The sequence below is a fragment of the Cygnus atratus genome, chromosome 2, assembly GCF_013377495.2.
Source record: "Cygnus atratus isolate AKBS03 ecotype Queensland, Australia chromosome 2, CAtr_DNAZoo_HiC_assembly, whole genome shotgun sequence".
NCBI classification, from domain to species: domain Eukaryota; kingdom Metazoa; phylum Chordata; class Aves; order Anseriformes; family Anatidae; genus Cygnus; species Cygnus atratus.
The window spans coordinates 54,003,786-54,022,930 of NC_066363.1; the positions used below are offsets into that span (position 1 = coordinate 54,003,786).

The window sequence follows — 19,145 nt, forward strand, 5'->3', positions numbered from 1 at the left end:
TCGTTAATTGAACAGTCAGTGACCACACAAGATATGCAACCTTTTGGCTGGGGACATGTATCACAATAAAAATCAGGACAACCACTCAACAAACCAACCTTGAGCAAACCCCCTATGTGGAGCATCAGTTTCTCTACCAATTTTGTTTAATAACACTGAAAACAAAAAAGATTTAAGGAAGATCTGCTAGTGAGGATTCCTGGGAAAGCTACACTACAGAAATATTTCAACTTTTGAAAGGTTATCACATTAACACTGGTGAACCATTATAGCTATTGATGGATGACTCGGGAAGAAGGAATTATATGCGTTGCTCACCAGAACTGATGATGGAGATTAGCCTACGGTTCCAAGAATGTTAATGTGAGAACCCTCTTCTCTTTTGTTTCCCTAAAAGATTTCACTCTATTGTTTCTCCAGTGTATTTTATTTTCCTTTTGTTAAGTGCTATACATGAGAACTCTCAACAAACTGTCGACAAAATGCAACCCGAGGTCCCCCAGTGCGGCTCATAACTTTTCTTATCCCTGAGGTACATACACAGGGATCACAGAAGCCACAGTCAAACCACTCAATCAAGCTGGTAGGTTTGGCTGATTATTACAGGTGGAATGAAGCTAGTGGCTGGAAGAGGCTGACATTTCAGGACTGGTCAGCTCAGATGCAAGCAACAACATTTTATATACTGCGGGGTCAATATGCGCCTTTAATGCTGGTTTGACTTTTTAAGTAATACTTCCTTCATGGCGATATACAACTGTTTTGGTTAATACCCTGTAATGTTTTATAAGCGCAACAAGACACACAGTGTTGAAACAACACTATATAAGCTGCAATGCCTGAGTTTATCTTATACTGGGAAATGACTTGGAGCTGCTTACAACACATGCATAACTGTAAATCTAATGGAAGACCTTACAAGTGCTTTTGGGCCACAGATTCTTTATGAAGATGTTTCTGGTTCCTTTCTTGTACATTGAAAATTTTTACATTTTATCCTAGAAGGATATGTGGGATGTTGGATAAAACGATCTTTTTATTAACTATTATTTGGTTGTTTCACAATATTATAAATGGTATTTTATTTACTGCTGAATTTATATTGTGTTCTAAGCAGTTCTGTTTTCCTTCAAATCTTAGTATACTGTCAGCCATGTTAGCTGATATTGAAATATCAAATCTTCATCGCATTTCTCTCTTATGCTCATTTTTTCATACTTACGGATAAGCCAGGGCCAGTTCTAAATTACAATAGTGGAAATTTATATAGAACCAACGGTATTGTTTCAGAGTTACTGATATAACTGAACCAGAATCTAAGCTGAAGTTCTTATTTACACCAACACTTTATACATTTTTAATGCTCATGGTCTAATTCACAAATCAGCTTTAGAGTGATGCTTTCCTCTCTTTTCCTTTATGAAGATATAAGAATGTCATGTTTGATGGGGGGATTAAAAGAGAACTCCAAGATGAATTATTCAGGAGAGCAAACAATATTCTTCTTGAAAGAAAATGATAGCTTCTAGAAATATGGTGCAGTATGTACAGAGCCCAAGTAAATACAGTAAAGCAAGAAAATAAAAATGAAATAAATAACTGGTTTTGAAACAAAAAGATTGTTTCTGGTACCTAAATCATTGGCCCACATTTATTCAAGTGAAACATTGGAAATGTAGGGTGAAGTGCTGATCCCGTTAGTCACTGGCAAAACACTCACTGACTTGAGGGGGAACAGGATTTCACCCCAGCAGTGCGAATTATTTACAGCTCTTTCTAATCCATTTTAGGCATCAAACTTATATATGTTGTTTTCCTTTTCTTTGCTCCTCCTTCCCTTCTTGGAAAAAAAAAAATAAAAAATAAGTAGACTGGAAGACAATCTGGCTAAAAAGGCAAAAATTGTTTTTGGCTTTATATTTGTTCCTCTATTTTCATAGCAGAAGTTAATTCATAGATTATGGTAATTCAAAAAGTAAGGGAGAAAAGCCAGCCATTGTACAAAGTATATCAGGCTAAGGTCTTTATAAAATGAAAAGCCCTTCTAAATTCAACAGAAGAAATAATTCTGCAACAGCTGAATAAGAAAAGCATACATTGAGAAGGACAGATTTCAGAAAAGGTGGCTGTTCTCAAGAAGCTCTCAGAGTACTGCAAAATAAAAGGGTGGCTCTCCATTTGTCATGGAGAAGGTGAAAAGTAGGGTAAATGACTCTGCTAGGCACTTTGCTGCTGTGCCTGATCAGCAACTTGTACCTAATCTAGGCAGTCATCTTTTGTAAAATAATAATTTAGGCTTACAAAACTGCATATTAATATAAGTAATGTACTGTACCTATGGATCCATGCCAGCTGTCTCATTTTTCAGGAGGATGTAAAACTGAGATATCCTCAGTCTTCCAAGTCCGTGGTTGAGGGAGAGGTTGAAGGAGCAGAAGAAAATTCACACTGCTATCGCTCCTGGCATTCCACTTCTGTATTGAAAAAGCATAAAACACCTCAGTACCTTTCAAGAATAAATCACAGATTTCAGAGACTGACATTCACAACTTCCCCACTACCTTCTATATTAGGATTAGTAAGCATACTAAGCCTTGACAAGGCCAAGCATGGTGTAAATAGTGAGATAAAGGTCTTTATTTTCTGCCAGAGTGAACTGTTCTAATGGGAGGACTGAGTGCCTATCTCACCTTCCCCCACTTCTCACCCACCCAGAGCAAAGGAGCTTGGAGATGGACAAAACCAGCTAAATACACTGTTGGTAGAAGGGGGTAGCAAATGTTACTCAGCAGCAAATTAACTATAGTTAATTTGAGATAAAGAACAAAGGAATTCTGTCTCTAAGGGGGCTTCTCTGACACACACGTCCTCTCTTATGAACTACTCACTGAATAAGGACACAGTCTAGTAAAGTGTTTGGAACAACACTAAATAATACCTGTCAGAATACACATCTAGTTACCTGCTCACACTGCTGTTTGATTTCCTATGAAGTGTTCTGTTTGTAAAAATTATAACCAAGTTCTCAATTCATGTGATTTTACCACGTATTTTGCACGACTTGCTGTTTTACTTAAAGCATCATTTCCTAGAATCTGGTGATTTGACATAATGAAGTCAAATAAAAATTAAGTTTCTAGCCCAGTGGTTATACAGTAGGCCTTGGATTCATGACTTGGTTATTCCTCCAAACTCAGAAACAGCAATAAAAAGAATCTCAAATATCCCTACCTCTTTAGAAAGTGTGTAATTTTTTCTGTGTCTGGATTTTTTAATACTTCTACTATACAGACTGTCTGGGCTTTCCTATTCAAGAACATTGATCTCAGGGAATCATTCCAGGACAAAGTTTAGAGCTGGCCCTATGCTTTCTATCTCTAGGGACTGAAAAAAAAGTATTTGTAATCTGGATTTACTAGGGAAAAAATAAGCCATCAGATAATAAGCAATATTCAGCAATAAGCTGAAATAATTCTTACTGAACACTAGATCGGGGATTTAAAATGTTAGTAAAACTGCATTAAGAGGGCTAATGCATTTCACTGATGATGTAGAAGCAGCAAGTCTAGACAATGCCTGATCACAACATTGGTGCTATCATATGCATGGTGAAGTAAGAGACATAGTGGGAGACAAATGTGAAAGACTAGTAAGACAAATGTGAAAGATCTAATAAGAAAAAACTGCAGCTGCAAGAAAACAGATTAAAACACCAAATTTTCATGCCTGACCCATTTGCAAGTCCTGAAGGGGACTGGAACTCCTGAGGATGCTGAGACACTTTGGATCAGCTAAAGCAGCTGTGGCATGAAGAAGATCAGGAAACATTTTTGGTAGTTTTTGACTTTCAGCAATATCTGGGTACACTTGCATTTTCCTCAGAGATGGCTGGATTACCAAGCACTGACAATGACGAGGTCAAGCTGCAACTATCCTACCAAGATGCTTCACAGCTCATTTCTGGGGCTGGCACAGTGTCCCAGCACCATGGTGAAGCTGTCCTGAAACCCAAAGCAGAACCGTATATTCAACTACAAAGCTTGACGCAGTACCTCGCTCTGTTTAGTGGCACCGATGCATAGCCAGAGGACACTGCTGGTCTTTCAGAGGATCCCATGCGGCCTAGGTGGAAAGAAACAACTAAAAAGCTCGAGCAGAAATGCTAGTGATTCTAAAATGGGAAAATTACCATTGACCAATGAGTAAGACTTTGTCAATCAATATGCTCCTTCCATAGTTTTCATACGTGACAAAAGAGTAGTTGCAGATGATGTAATGCTGCATTCACACACCTGCTCTTTCCTTCCTCTGATTCTCAGTTAAATCACCTTCATGAAAAGTATTCCTTACAAATTTCTGGTTGTAATTAAAATCATGAAACTTCACTTGAAATCTGTATCAAAACCCAGCACTGTTTAAAACAGGATTTTAAGCAGTACCACAGAAGCCTGTATCTCATGATAATAAATAGATAGGGCAATGCAAATACGTAGCAGAATTGGAGCCCAAGCTTATGATACTCACTGAGTAGCTTTCCCAATAGAACAGCTCCATAGAAATGAATTAAAACACCAAATTGCCATTAGAGAAAATAGTCACAAAGATTAGTATTTGTGAGATCAGGACATTTTCCCCTTGGATTCAGCAAAGCCCCTAAGCATTTACTGAATTGTAAACAAGTGAGTAATTCCATCCCTATGCTACAAGCTGCTCAAATACAACTGGAATGCCTAAGTGCTCTGCTACATGGGGATGCTGTTACTCACATACTTAGTGATAAGCACGTGCTTCTTATTTAACTTTTTATGTTGCCATGCCTAAAGAGAAGCATCCATCTAATTAATGTACAGTTATGAGAGTCCACACCCCCAGATCTTACTGTATAAAAGACAAGAGAATACAAAGAAGAGACAAAAGCAGTACAGTGACAACTTATCAGCCAAATGTAATTTGAATCTGCCTTAATCTTATTTTATAGGTAATCTGATTAGATGATGACATATTCAGCCTTATTTCACACTAGCGAGAGAGGAGAGAGTCCACTTTTTCGGCAGAATCTCTCTTTTTTTTTTTTTTTTCCGCGTGTCTTGATGCTGGATCTGTACAAGATACCCACAAAGCATTCCTCACCGATCCATTTAGTTAATCAACTGTGTGCTGTTTTTCAAATTCTGAAGACTAAACTGTAGATTTGGTAAGCAAAGGACATCCTGAGAAGTACTGCATGCACTCAAATATTACTTATGCAGATCTATCAAGTCACACTACCAAGATTTCCACAAAATATTCCAATTTGTTTTCACCTCAATATGTCCTTATGCAATTTTACTTCATATTATTTTTTCTGCATTGCCCCAGCAAAGATAGATCTCATTAAATCAAGGAAATGAGCAACAACATTTGTGTTTTTCTCCAAACTCATCTATGAATCATTTAGGTGCAACAGGGAAATCTAACAACCATATATATTCAAAGTCCATTTTCAACAAATACTGAGAAGGTAGGCATTTTCGACTGTTTTATTCTGTGAAAAAACATGCCTGTAAATAAAATATGCACCAGATTATTTTCTTCTAAGTAGGTTACAATTCTGTCATTCTATAGAGATTTTGATAGCCTATCCCTACAGCAGTTTCTGACAAGCACTTCGGGATCCCCGCGCAACTTCAGAAATGCATTCTTCTACAAAAGGCAATGAAATACACCAGCCTTGGCACAGATTGTCTGCAGCAGCAAAGTTAAAAAGTAAAATGAAAAAAAAGTTATATTAAATGCCATACACTATACTCCATGACGCACTATATTTCAATTGGATATCTTCCAGCGAGAGGGCTTTTAGTATAGACACTTTTTGTATAAGAGCTCCTTAGAATTTCAGGAGGAGTTTAGCATAAATTAGTATCATATATTTCTGGGATTAATACATTTTGTCTACATTTTTAGAAGGCTGAATGTTTCAATCCTGAAGTTGGTGATCCTTTCCCTGCCAAAGAAGTATACAAATAATAACCTTTACCTATTTATGTTGCAAATACTGGCATTAATATATTTTGTACATATAAACTTAAGCCATTATACAAATGCATTGTTAGACTGAAACAAAAGTACTCAGCACTGAAATCTGATATTCTAGGCTTTCCTTGCTGAGTGTTGTACTTGATGTCAACACCAAGCAGTTTCAAAACACATTTTTTATTGCTGTCCAAGCTTTTTTTTTTTTTTTTTTTTCTCCTGGATGTTTTAGAACAATAGCATGTCATCTACTCAATATTTTTACACATTCAATGTTTTGCAAAGTCCAAAATTTGCACATCTCTCATTTTTTTCTTCTCTTTAGGGGGCTGTTGTTAGGCCTGAGTTAATACTACAAAGTTCTTTATAGAACAACTGCCTTTGAGATTGCCCTTATTTATATAGAAACTGAAGTGGGCAAGGCTCTCTTCTCTAATACCATGTTTTCAGGATCTACATCTTACATCTCTCCTTGCGACTGTGTTTCGTCTGTATTATGAGGTCATTTTACAATTACAGAAGCTCCTGCTTTTCCTTTCTTGCTGAATTTATTACTTCTTATGTTCTCTTTACCTTAGTCTTAGCCTTTGACATTTGCCAGCATTCCCCTGGGGAAGTGAAAAGAGCAAAAGAACTTGATTGTTTGGTGTAGCTCCTATGCTTGAAGAAAGCACTAGAAGAAGTCAGGAGGGAAGATGTGCTACAGGGAATTTACTTTAGATATGCAGGGCATTTGCCAGTTTGGTAGCCTCATAAACAGTTCCATGCAGAGAAAATGCCCAGTTGTTTTCCCCTCCTTTTTATGTGCCTGTGATGTGGAAGAATGATGTAGAGTGCTTGACTGTGCTCTTACAATAAGAACTTCTAAAACTTTTCTTAAGTTAATGACATTACATTTTCCTCAAATTAAATTGGTATTCTGCAGAAATCTGATGGCATTTACCATCCCAAACTTTCTGTTTATGACACTGACACTACGCAGGTGTTGGGATGTTTTTTTTTCGCTGAGTACTATGGAATATGGGCCTTGAGCGTTAATTCAGTCATTCCAGTGTTTCTTTATCCTTTTGGGTTTCCTTTCCAGAAGGAGATCCCTGGGCTTGTTTATTGCTTCTCTTAAGTAGTTTCTGTGTTCTGTGCATTTCTGCAATCAGGTCTTCAGTTCCTGTGCTGTTCTGTTGATTTCGTCTGAATTTCTATACGTGCCAAGGAGAAGTAATTCCTTTTACTGCATGCAGGAGGCTGCAGCACCAATTTCTTCCAAGTTCTAATGCCAGTTACATTGTCCACACTAGTGAATTTTGATCCTAGATTGATCCTTGTAGTCAGCTTGCTTTTGCTAATTGCTTTCTGCTCATCTCATTTCTGTACTGATATACTGAGGTCTGTGAGTTGCTATGGCTATGGTGTCCTTGTTAAAATACAATTTTATTCATTCCCTGTTTCACAGATGCATAATTAGAACAAATGCTTATATTTCATATTTTACAGTGTTGTTGTCAAGTCATCATAAGTGAAACTTACTTTTTTCTAAAATAAACTATGTATTTGACTGAGAAAATTGCCACCGATTTTTACATAGCCACATGGTTGACTTGGGAAAATGCATGTGGTCTTTTTTTAAATTATTGACTAATGAGTCCTTTTCCATTGCAAGAATGAACAGTTTCTTTAAAGCCTGTGAATTCATGGTCTTCTCCCCAGACTTCTGTGCAGAAAGTCAGCTCAGCAGTACTTGGAGGTGAACCAAATTTCAGGTGGATGATCAGAACGCCCTTGGGACAGTGTGGTGATAAGCACCACATAATTGCAAAACCCACAAGCTTCCATTTGGCTGGGGTAGGGACTAGCATGAAGCCCACAGAGCCTGACAAATGAGGTCTAGGCACAGAGAAGCCCTGATTTTGTGGCTGTACCGAAGATGGCAGTCACCCCACTTGGGCTGGCCCAATTTAGTCAGGTTTGGATTGTCTCGGTGCACACCTGGCTTGCCAAGCGAGGGGTTTGCCTGCAGACAGCACTTCGCATGCTGGCCCCGCTCTCCTTCCCCAGTGCTGGCCAGGCCTGCGTCGCATGGCGCATGGGCTTCCCGCTTGCCCAGGCTGTGCCAGGTGGGCAAGTGGGGCAGCTGCACCAGGGGCCGTGGGTGCCCCTACCCGGGGTGCCCCTACCCGGGGTGCCTGTGCCTGCTCCTCCGTGATGCTGCACCGCTGCCATTTCCTCGCAGGCGCTGCGCCGCCGCCGAGAGACACCTCTGCCTTTCCCTCTCCCTCCATTTTCACACTCCACCCACTTTTTGCTTTCTTTCTCCATCTCTGTCACCGTCTCTCCCTCTGGACCTGTCTTTATTTGGCACTCCCGGAAGCCGCTGGGCATTTCTCTCGCTGCCTGCCCGGGCAGCTGATGCGCCTGACTGACACCGGCTCCCGCTGAGGACGAGGAGGAGGAGGAGAAGGAGGAGGAGAAGAAGGAGGAGGAGGAGGAGGAGGAGGGAGAGCAGCGGCGAGGAGAGGCGAGGCGAGACGAGGCGAGGGAGGGGGGAGCGAGTGGCCGGCCACGGATTGTCATTGCAGAGAGGAGGGGAAAAAAAAAAAAAAAAGAGAGAGAGAGAGAGAGAGAGAGGCTGCACGGGTCATCAAAACAGGTAATTGAAGAGCAGGGAGGGGCGGGATGCGGGGAGCAGCCCGGCCCCCCCCGGGGGCTGTGGGTGCGCTCCCGGCGCGGAGGGGCCGGGCGGCGGCGGACATTTTGTGGGGCGAGGAGGGGAGCCCCCGGGGCTGCGGCCGGGCTCGGGGCTGGGGCAGCGCCCTCGGCCCCCGCGGGAGAGGCCTCGGCGGTGCCTCCGGCTCGGGCCCGAGCAGGCACAGCGAAGTAATGGCAGGGCGACAAAACGCCAAGGCAAACGGCAGTGCCGCTCCGGGGCTGTGCCCAGACCCCTTGGTCTTTGGGCAGCCTTGGGGGGCTCCCTGAGGGGTGCGGGTGGCGGCCCCTCAGCCCCCAGCCCGAGCCCCGAGCTCGCTGTCAGGTTGTCGAAACGCCCCTCTGCTCGTTCGTGTAGACTCGGCTGTGTCAAGTGATGCCGGTCTTGAACTCCCCTCGTCAGCGTAAGATGATCTAATTTTGGTTGAGGCAGCTGGCGAGCTGGGCTCCGAAGTGCTTGCTCCTTGCACGCCTAAAGCCGGAGGTGTGTGTTGGAGGTGGCGAGGGAGTTAGACCGCTGAGGAGCGCCCAGGCTTAGCTCTGAGGAAAGCACGGAGTTAAACAGCATCTTAGGGAGAAAGATCCGAAGAAATAATATATATACACTTATATTCGTATATATGTGTGTATAAGGGATTCTGCAAATACAGAAGGACGTTCTGGGGGAGCAGGAGGAAGACAGAAATGAAGAATTGTGAAGCTGAGATGCTGCATTTTGCAATAAGTTGACGTTTGAAAGGAGTACTCCCCCAGAGGCTCAGCCAGCACAAAGCCAAGAAGAACTTGTCGTGACCCCACCTAAAAATGTAAAATCTGTCTTTTGCTTTGAGGATTGCTGGTGGTCTGTATCTTAGCATTACGGGATCAACAGTGATGATTTTCATCATGCAAAACTCAGATTTCATAATGAGTAGGGGCAATCTTAAAAACAAAGACCATCTGGGAAAAACAGGTGTCTTTATATGCATTACTGAAGTGTGGTTATTATCAAATGATGGAAAATATTTTCAGGGAAAAAAAAATCCTACATAGAGGCCAGTCCATTGGGAAATAATTTGAAGGAGTCTGTTTTTCAGAGGAGCAGGGTGGGATCAATACTTCAGATTTTAATTATTTTTTTCTAAGTCTGACAAATGTGGCAATGGTTGATGGACTATTGTGTTTCATTGTTCTGTGAAACAGCAGTCAGAAAACTAGGCCTACTTCAGAAATGTAACTTTAAAAATTATATAGAATAGGAAAAGCTTTAGATAGAGTGAGTTGAAACTCAATACAGTATTCTCAAAGCTGCCCTTTTAAGACTTTACTGATAGTTAGCTTTCCCAATTTTATGCAAAATTAATCCTATAATTTCCTTTTAATTGCTTACTATGCAAATGATTATAAACTGTCTTCTGATTCTATACATTTTCAAAACAAGGATTTCATAATACTGATTGATTCTATTTTGAGCAAGTCTGCACAAGAAGAAAAGCATACCTTCTGTAGCAAAGCCTGTTACATTGAATGATAGGACCTTTTAGGTCTTGGTCATAACAAAAATGTTAGTCTTCAGAATATTCTTATGATTCCTCTGCTTCTTCCCCCTCAAACGAATGCTGCTGAGATGTGGAAGGTGGAGAGGCACAACTCCAAATGTAATGAATAAAATATGTTTTCTCAATTAAATAAAAATAAAGAGGATGTGCATTATTTACTATTACAGTAGAGCAAATGTATGACATGTTTTCATTATTCTTTATCACCTATGGTGCTTGCCTCAGTGGAAAAAAGTGATTCCTTATATACCACAAAGAGGTATGTCAAGATATATATAATCTTAGCAAGAGTACTAAGATTACATATATTGAGAAAACTCTGTATCATTAGATTTTCTAATCTCAGTGTATAATCTATGTTAGCCATTTAAAATACCAAGGGGAGCCTAAACTAGAAAAAAACACACTATAGAATTAATGTTCCCATAGTACTAAAATTCATGGGAATTGGAATTAGCAGGTAGTAGAAAAAGAAGTACAGTGCAGCAAGGAGGGCTGGAAGCAGAAGAGTTGTGTTCAGCTCCCAGCCTTGACTTCCAACATTACCTGGAGCAAGTCACACAATCTTTTCATGTTCCCATCTGTAGCCTGTCAGGGACAGTAACATTGTGAGAGGTATGAACATTAGAGAGGAAAATGGCAAACAACCGAGTATCTTTAAAAATATTCTTTGTTGTCCTGCATTGTTTTAACATTGTGTGCAACAGCAGCAGACTCAATAGTTGCAGTTGCTATCTTCTGGAGCATCTGACTTGATGAAAGAGAAAATTCTTTATTATCATGCTTATTGGGCAAAAACAAACAAATGCCTCCAATAAATCAGGTATAAATCACTTCAGTTATTCAGACAGCTGTTTTATTATGAACTGGTTAAAAGATTTTGCTTGATTAAGCACTCTCAAAATATATAAAAAATAATAATTCGTTTCTCAAAAATTTTAAGTATGTCTTTTGAAATAGGGAGAGCAATTGGGAAATCATCATCAGTGTCATTTTCGTGAGGTATACAGAAAATTCCAGTTGCTCTCATATTCTTGAGAAATGAGTAATTTTGGCAGATGCGGTTTACTGACTCTCCAAATAAGAAATGCTCTGAACTTGAAAGGCTCAAATATTCTTGGAGAGTGTCACTGTTAGAACTATGTCAGAATATCAACACCTTCACTAAGCAGTGTACATTGAAATGACAAAACCACACATGAGCACAACTGCATCTATGGCAGAGATTCTGTTGATTCAGCTAGTTCAGCAAGAGAATGATGTTTTTTTTTTGTTTTTTTTTTTTAAACCCCTCAACTTTTGTCAACATGATAGCAAGACTTTATGGCGTACATATGGCCTTAGTCCATGTTCTTAGTATTGTTGTCTTTATTTCACCTGTGTAGGTTCAGGTATGCTATGTCAAACCTCAGGGTATTTTTATTACCAAAAAAGGTCCCATTGAAACTTGCTGTGTCTGACCCACGTGTTTCAGAGAAGAACACAGTAGAGAAATGGCTTGTAAAATCCAAAACACCGGTAGCACTATGCTGGGAATCAAAGGCTTTTTTATTTTTTTGGTGTATATTAAGAAAACAGGTAAATGATCAAGTCCCTAATTGCATAGTGTCTTATTTTTCCAGGAAGAAGTACTCAGATACTGTGCATTAAAGTTATATTTTCTATTATTTTAAATAATTAATTACTTTCTGGAAGGAATGCAGAGAATGATTTACATTTCTATGTGTAACCTGTCATTGTTTACAGAGAAGAAATAGTTGAATAACTCAGCTAACAGCTTTGGGTCCTCTAAAGCAACCAGCACAGAAGAGGCTAACATAAGCATCTAAGATGGGTCCAATTTGATCTTTCTGGGCTTCAGGATACCTCACACTAAACAGGAGGGATAAATAGCTGAATGTCTCGACTCTTGTAAGTGAGCAAGGTTGCATGGACCTTATACTTAGGGCCTCTCAGTAGTAACCAGGTTAGAGCAGGAAATAGAAAGGTCTTTTTTAGTAGCAGGTGGCCCATTTCATCCTCAATCAGAAGCAAAGGCACAATCCATTGTGTTGCTAACAGTATTGCAGAATCAGTGGCCTGAATTTTAGAATGGGAGATGGGCCAAGGCCTTGAGTTTTTGCGATCAGTGAAGATCACAGATGAAGCCACAGCAGTTGCAGAGCAAAGGGAGTATGCAGATGGCACAAAGTTTGCTTCAGCCCTCAGGGCTGCTGCCATGCCGGAAGAAGGGCCACAGGTTGCAGGCTGAGCAGGGAGCCATGAGACCATCAGACACGGAGTCCTGAGATCATAATTGCAGCAGGACATTCTGGTAGGAACAAGAACCGTAGCTAACTTGGCTGAAATTAAGCCCACCTATTCTGACATCTGACAGATGTCCACTGACATTTCAAAGTGTAGTACTCTTTGTTGCTGTTGTTTCATTTCATGTGATTGTTTGCATCAGAGTGACTTCCTTTGCACGGCCAGAGGAATGTTTCCTCTGACTTTCGAATTCAAACTGAGATACGCTCAAGTAATGGATGTGTTCCAGAGTTGTCTTGTCACACCTACTCTTGCAGGTTTAAATGAGAAATACCTGCATGGGTAGAAGGGATTATCCTTCAACATTGATGGTGAAGAAAATTCCTGATAATCAGAAAGTCAGAAGTTCAGGCTTTGGAGCAATATGGATCTGCATGCGAACTAGGATGTGGTGGTGTTCTGAAAGGCCAAGCCGCCAGCAGACCAAACTGTTACTAACCCTGGCACTGAATAACTCAGCAGTCTCATCTTTTCTGAAAAAAAAAAATCATAATTTGTGTTTTTAGAGTTTGAAACACTGTCTGTTTACTTTTAACTTTCTGCATTCACTTTTCTCCTGCCACATCTCAGAAGTACTGCACCACAATGTAAGGTTTTGCACTTTGTGGAGTTTTACCCTTTTGGGCAGTGCAAATTCAATTTGGTTGGAACCATAGCGTGAAGAATCTTACTGTTCAGTTATTATGAACTGAACTGAAGCACTTTAATAAAATCAATGCCTGCACACAGTGTTTTCTCAGTTCAGCAAAGCAGTCTGCTTACATACAGTAATTGGACTTGTGACAGGTAATTAAATGGCTTATAAGGTCTTTAGGATGCTTGATTACATGAAAAGCACTGTGCTAATACATAGTAAATGAGGTGGCTAAGAACACTGTGTATCTGTTGATTGGAGAGACAAAAAATTACACTTCATTGGAGGGAAAGAAGAAAATAAAAACAAGACAAAGGACTATGAGCAGTGGTAACATAAAAAGGGAGCATAAAAAGAGTAGGAGAATGTACTTAGAAACTGGGTTGCCTTGGTTATTTTAAGTCAATCATGCTTACACAGACTGTCAAGTCTTGACTGCTTCAGTATATCATTAAATAATGTATTTGTTCTTTGTGATCACAAAATTGGTAAGACAGACAGAATTATTCAGCAAGGGATGGGAGCTCTTCACAGAACTTACATATAATTAGAAGTGAACTGATATTCCAGGAGGTACTAAACACATACATGAACACATGACATATTTTAAAGAATTTATATTAAATTATCAGAGGCCTAACCACAGTCCATGCTATTATTACATTGACTTGTAAGCACACAGCTTGACATGTGCAATTGCTCACCCATAATTATGGGACTAAAATGGGTTGTGATAAGAAATCTAAAATACGTCAACAGTCTTAGGGGTACTTGTCAAAATAGGGATTGTTTTACAAAGCAGTTCTGTAATATTTTTAAAATAGTGGGATACAAAAATGCCTCCATTCCTCTCCTGCCTGTTTATTTTTGTAGACAACAGCTTGATCACTGTGAGAGAGAGAAGCAGGGGAAGAGCCAGAATATAAGCAGAAAAGTATGTTTTGTGGTACCAATAGCATAAAGCCAGACAAAGGAAAAGCTTAGTTGGAAGAGGTACAGAATGAACCTGCTTTTTCCTCCTCTACACAAAGATCTTTTTTGCTAACAAAAAATAATCCTTTAAAAACACAAAGGGTATGCTAAAGACAGAAGTCTACAGACAAGGTGATTTAGGTAGCACACTTTTGCACATAGCAACAGAGGACTCATTTCTAGTGTATTAATGGTTTTAACATGCACATTGAGCTACAGACAGAAGTGTTTTATGATGAGTATGCTAGAGCCTGCCAAGACTTCAAACCAATTTATCAGTCACAATGGCATAACCAACCACAAAAGGCAGACGTCACCCATTTTTGTCTGCTCTTCCAGTTATAATACTTGTCCATTTTAACCAAAAAACAAAAGTTTTCAAAATTCTAAGAACCATTACATATACGGTAGTATATCTTTTACTGGGAAAAATAAGAGAAATTCAACCAATACTTGAGAGCATTCCAAAGGAGCTTGTAGCAGATCTAGAGACAAAACAAGAAAAAAAGGTCACCAGAAGCTCTAATTTGTCCCCTGAATCATTCTCCTCATGCAGGCCTTTTCTGAGAGGTCTTCTGGTTTAATACAATTTGACATCACTTTGACAAGCCTCTGTTTACATTCCTCCCATACAGCTAATGGGAAACAAAACACAAGCCATACAAGGTAATGTTTCTGTCTGTCTGCCAACACACTTTCTTCTAACCAATACTCCCTTGCTCTGCAGTCTCCACCCAAAATCATTTATGGTAGTAACCCAAATAGCTTCAGCAGCACCTCGCTGGCCACTCAGCTGATAACAGGCTGTCTGAGTTCCTCCTGGTAATGAGCAGCCCCTGAGATGCCAAGCCAGTAGGTTTTCATCATTTGGACTAGCATGAGGTGCAGCAGGAATTTGGCTCCGATGCCCCAGGTAGCAAAAAAACTGCGTGCTTAACTCAGCTTGGAGCTGGTACACACATTTGAATGACAGTGCAGGAAAGCTAGCCAGCTGTGCCTCAAACTGCCTATTATTTATTTATTTATTATTATTTTTTTTCAGAAATAAAGTGCTGTAAGATGCTTTTGTTATCTGAGGGGATGTTCAGGAATGTGTATGCATTTCCCCTCCCTTGAAACATATTGTACAGAAAAACTCAGAGGAGACAGCACTTTGGATCTATAACATATTCACAACTGCCTTCAAGATAGTACCAGCTGGCAGTCAGGGGTTTTGTATATTTTGTTTATTGCATATCTCAGTAGCAATTTGTTAAGACTATGAGAGAAAGAACAGGTACGGGCTGCTGTACTTTCAAGAATAAGATTGTGTTTTTCCAAGGAGTGTAGGAATGTTAGATACAATAAAAATACCAAATTGCCGCCTGTATAGGCAACTACCCTTTTTTGGAATAGAGAAGAAAAGCAAAATCTAACCTGTAGCATCTCAGATCATGAGAATGAGTCAGGTCAGGCTTCATTTTTCAGATGCCAAGTGGATTTGAAAGGACTGGTTCTAAGAAAGAAAAAAAAAAAACACAAATAAATGAACAAATCACTTCTTTTTCTTCTAAATTGAAAGAATATTAGGAATAAAAACAAACAACGAAATCTCATACTATCTTTTGATGATGTTTGTCAGAATATCATACTTTACAGGGTGGCACCATTCCTGTGTTCAAACCTGTCATTTTTACATGCCTGACAAGTCATCATCTCTTTTGTTTATTTTCTCCCTTATGCTACTACACCGTTTTTCCCTTTGGGCTCATTACAGCTTGTATCTTCTTGACATAGAGCAATATGGTCTTCTACCGTAAGTTACATACAATGATAACAAGCATAATACCTGTATGTTTTGGCTTCCAGTTTGTCTGCTATTTGGGATGAATGTGTCAGGCAATTTAGTCTACTGACTAGTTTTTTCCTTTTCCCTTGATAATCTTTAAGACAGATGCCAAACTAGGGAGAAAAACAGTGCTGTTCTCCCAGGGCCTGTCTATAAAATGTCTGCTTTTTGGCCTTCATTGTGCCCCTCCTCACTTTTGGGGGGGAAGAAATGACAGGTGGCTGTATTGTCACATGCCTTTAGCACCCCCAAAAAAGTTACCACCAACAGTAAACTAGGCATTTCTATGGATCCTCTATTTTTTGTGTTCAAGAGACAGTTAGCAATGACAACATTTAAATAATTGTCATTAGATGTGATTTAACACCTTTCCTAGCTCTTAGTTGACCTTATTTTCAGTGAAGAACATTGTGCTTCTCCACTAAGGATCCAGGATCACACTGGAGTTGAAGCACTGTTGTTCTTAACTCCTTACAGGTAGTCAGCATCAACTGTAGGGAAAGGTATATGATTAACCTTGATAATCCACATCAAGATCAAAGCTTTAACTAAAATCCTGGTGGAAACAAAATAGAGAATCTGTCCTGATGTAAAAAATGTGCTTTATGGGAGTGGAGGCATCCCACAGATGTATTTACATCCTCTTTACTTTTTATTAACATGCAAAGATTTTCTTTGGCACTGTAAATAGACCGGTCTTACTATTTATTTATAATATAAGCTCTGATGCTACATCACACGGACAGTATCTTCACAAGAGTCAAGCTGTACCACTTGTGTTCTGACTCCTTTTGAGCTGTGGGTTTGTATTATCAGTTTCACCACGCACGGTGGAGTGTGGAATGGTAACTAACAAGAGGGACTCTGAATACAGGCCAAGAAAATGCTGAAGGCTGTCCTAATATGAGTCAGATACGTGAATCCCTAAGTATGGGCAAAGATGTCAATGTTTATACTGAGAATGGCTCAAGAGATTTGTCATGCTATTGCTCAGTGGAGTCTTTACTTCAGATCAGTAACATTAATGTCAGTCTTGTTTGTAAGAAACCTAGCTGACTGATGGTAAAGCAAAGTGTAAATGTAGGGTTATTGGATGTATGACCAATTTACTCTTGAAGTGTTATATACAGTAATGGCAAAAGTATACTTTATTCCTACACAGGATAACTGTATGTATCCTGCACACATGTATATGCGTATAGATACAAATACCACATAGTCATGAACTGAGTCTACAAGTAGGCAGAAAAAAAGATGGGTTCAGTGTAAACATAACAACGAAGGAGTTCTTAAGGGTAACATTTCTCATAAAAACAAGGAAAAACCTGGCAGCCCTGATTTTTTGGTATAAATGGTTCTGACTTCTGTCTAAAGAGACTAGAACAATATACCATTCTGTAATTGTCTCGCTGTTGATATCTGATTTTAGAAGAACAACATTGTAGTTTTACAGCTTATGGGAACTGAGTAAAGCTGTGAAGAATACAGTGAACAAAAGTCTATTTTGCAGTTGGAGAGTATTGGATAAAAATGTCCACAGAGTTATTAAGTCAGGTCATTCTCTTGAGCTTCTGACACCATAACCCATATTTTTAGCATCTTACAGAGGGCACTTTCTTGGGTAGAGCATTACAAGTGCGATCCATCGCTGTTTGTTTGTAAGATTAGTCCAAGTGCATGTAGTCAAGTCAGAGTTGGATCCTTCAACAGGCAAAATCAGGCTAAAGAGGCAAAAAAGGAACAGCTCTTCCAAAGAAGTTTTGTACATGTCATCAATGGAACTTTTAGGGCAGATGGAAGCTAATATAGTTACCAACAGTCTATGTCTTCAAGTAAAGACAAACAGGAAACATACTGGAAATATACTTTAAAATACTAATGAAAAGAATTGACTGCTAGTATGCTTCATTAGACCAGCCTGACTTTAGACTGCTTTAAAACATAACTTTTAAAACAGGCATGTTTTTAAGCCTTTACAAAGTAGGATACAATGTGAAAAGAATATGCCTATAATACTTTTGAGGAATAAGAGTGCTTTGTTTTAAGAAAAGGTTTAATAGTCTCAGGAAAGCTTACACATTTTGGAAGCTCTCTTGATACCTTCATATCACTCCTGCCAAGATACTTGCAACCTTACAAAAAGTTAAGTTTTTTTTTAGAGAATTCATTGATTTTTCAAAAAGAACAGTGTACATTTTCAATATAAGCAGAAGAGACCCCCCTCTGAATTTTGGACAGTGTTTATACGCACACTGTTTAATGTCATCCCCCTTTGGGGGTTTGCTATTTTATTTAATGTAAATAGAAAAAAAAGCATAAACTCCAGACAAAACTTTCTCATGAGAATGGTTCTCCTGAGACTTTCTCATTGTAAAATCTTCTGTTTCGCTCTTAGGTCAAACTCACCCCCCCTTATATTTATAGGGTAAAGTCTGAAGGTCCCACCTTGTTTGACAGAGGGCATGACTCACTGAGAGAGCTCTGCATGTGTTTCCACAATCCTAGTAGCTTCTCTCACACTTAAATTTTCAAAATAAAAAGGATTATTTTTATTCTTTAGGATTATTAATACTGATTTGGAAATCAAAAGCCCTCTTTTTATATTACCCTACTTTTAATAATAACATTTAGATTTTCTCCCCAGGGTAAGGAGACACTGAAGCAGCGTTGCTTGCTTTGGTTGCTAGTGCTGCACAGCATTGCACAGGTTGTTGCAATCCAGTATTACCCTTGGCTGTCTCAAGAATACCATCATTTTTAACAGGCTGTTCATTAGCAGCTGATGCATTTACACGTATATTCCAGGCTTGCCTAACCTTTCTGACTCTACAAGCCACACACCGATGTCCTGTGCCTGACAGCCACAGGGCAGGGACCACAGAGCCGCTACTTGCCAGCTTCCCCTGGCTGGGGATGCAGATTCCCCCATGGTCCCCACTTCCACACCACCCTAGCGCTGGGCAGGGGATACAAGCCTTCATGTGGGAGCTCTGCTTGAGCTGCCCACGAGGATCATGTTCATCAGGGTCACCACCAGCCCCCTTCCTGTACATCACTCAGCAGAATGAAACACAACCTTAAGTGAGGAACATGGATGTTCAGCTCGTTGTATGAAATGACGGGGGGGGGGGGGTTAAACATAGCTTTCTCTTAG

The 19,145-nt window shown here is 39.7% G+C and overlaps 1 protein-coding gene across 1 annotated transcript in view; it reads left to right on the forward strand.

The window, feature by feature from the left end:
- Positions 1 to 8,449: 8,449 nt before the first annotated feature.
- The window catches only part of CAP2 (cyclase associated actin cytoskeleton regulatory protein 2), a 65,246-nt gene continuing 54,550 nt past the window's right edge, over positions 8,450 to 19,145 (forward strand). The window contains exon 1 of the mRNA XM_035549835.1: positions 8,450 to 8,656. The gene's annotated coding sequence lies outside the window, so the exon portion shown is untranslated. The remainder of the gene's footprint in view (positions 8,657 to 19,145) is intronic.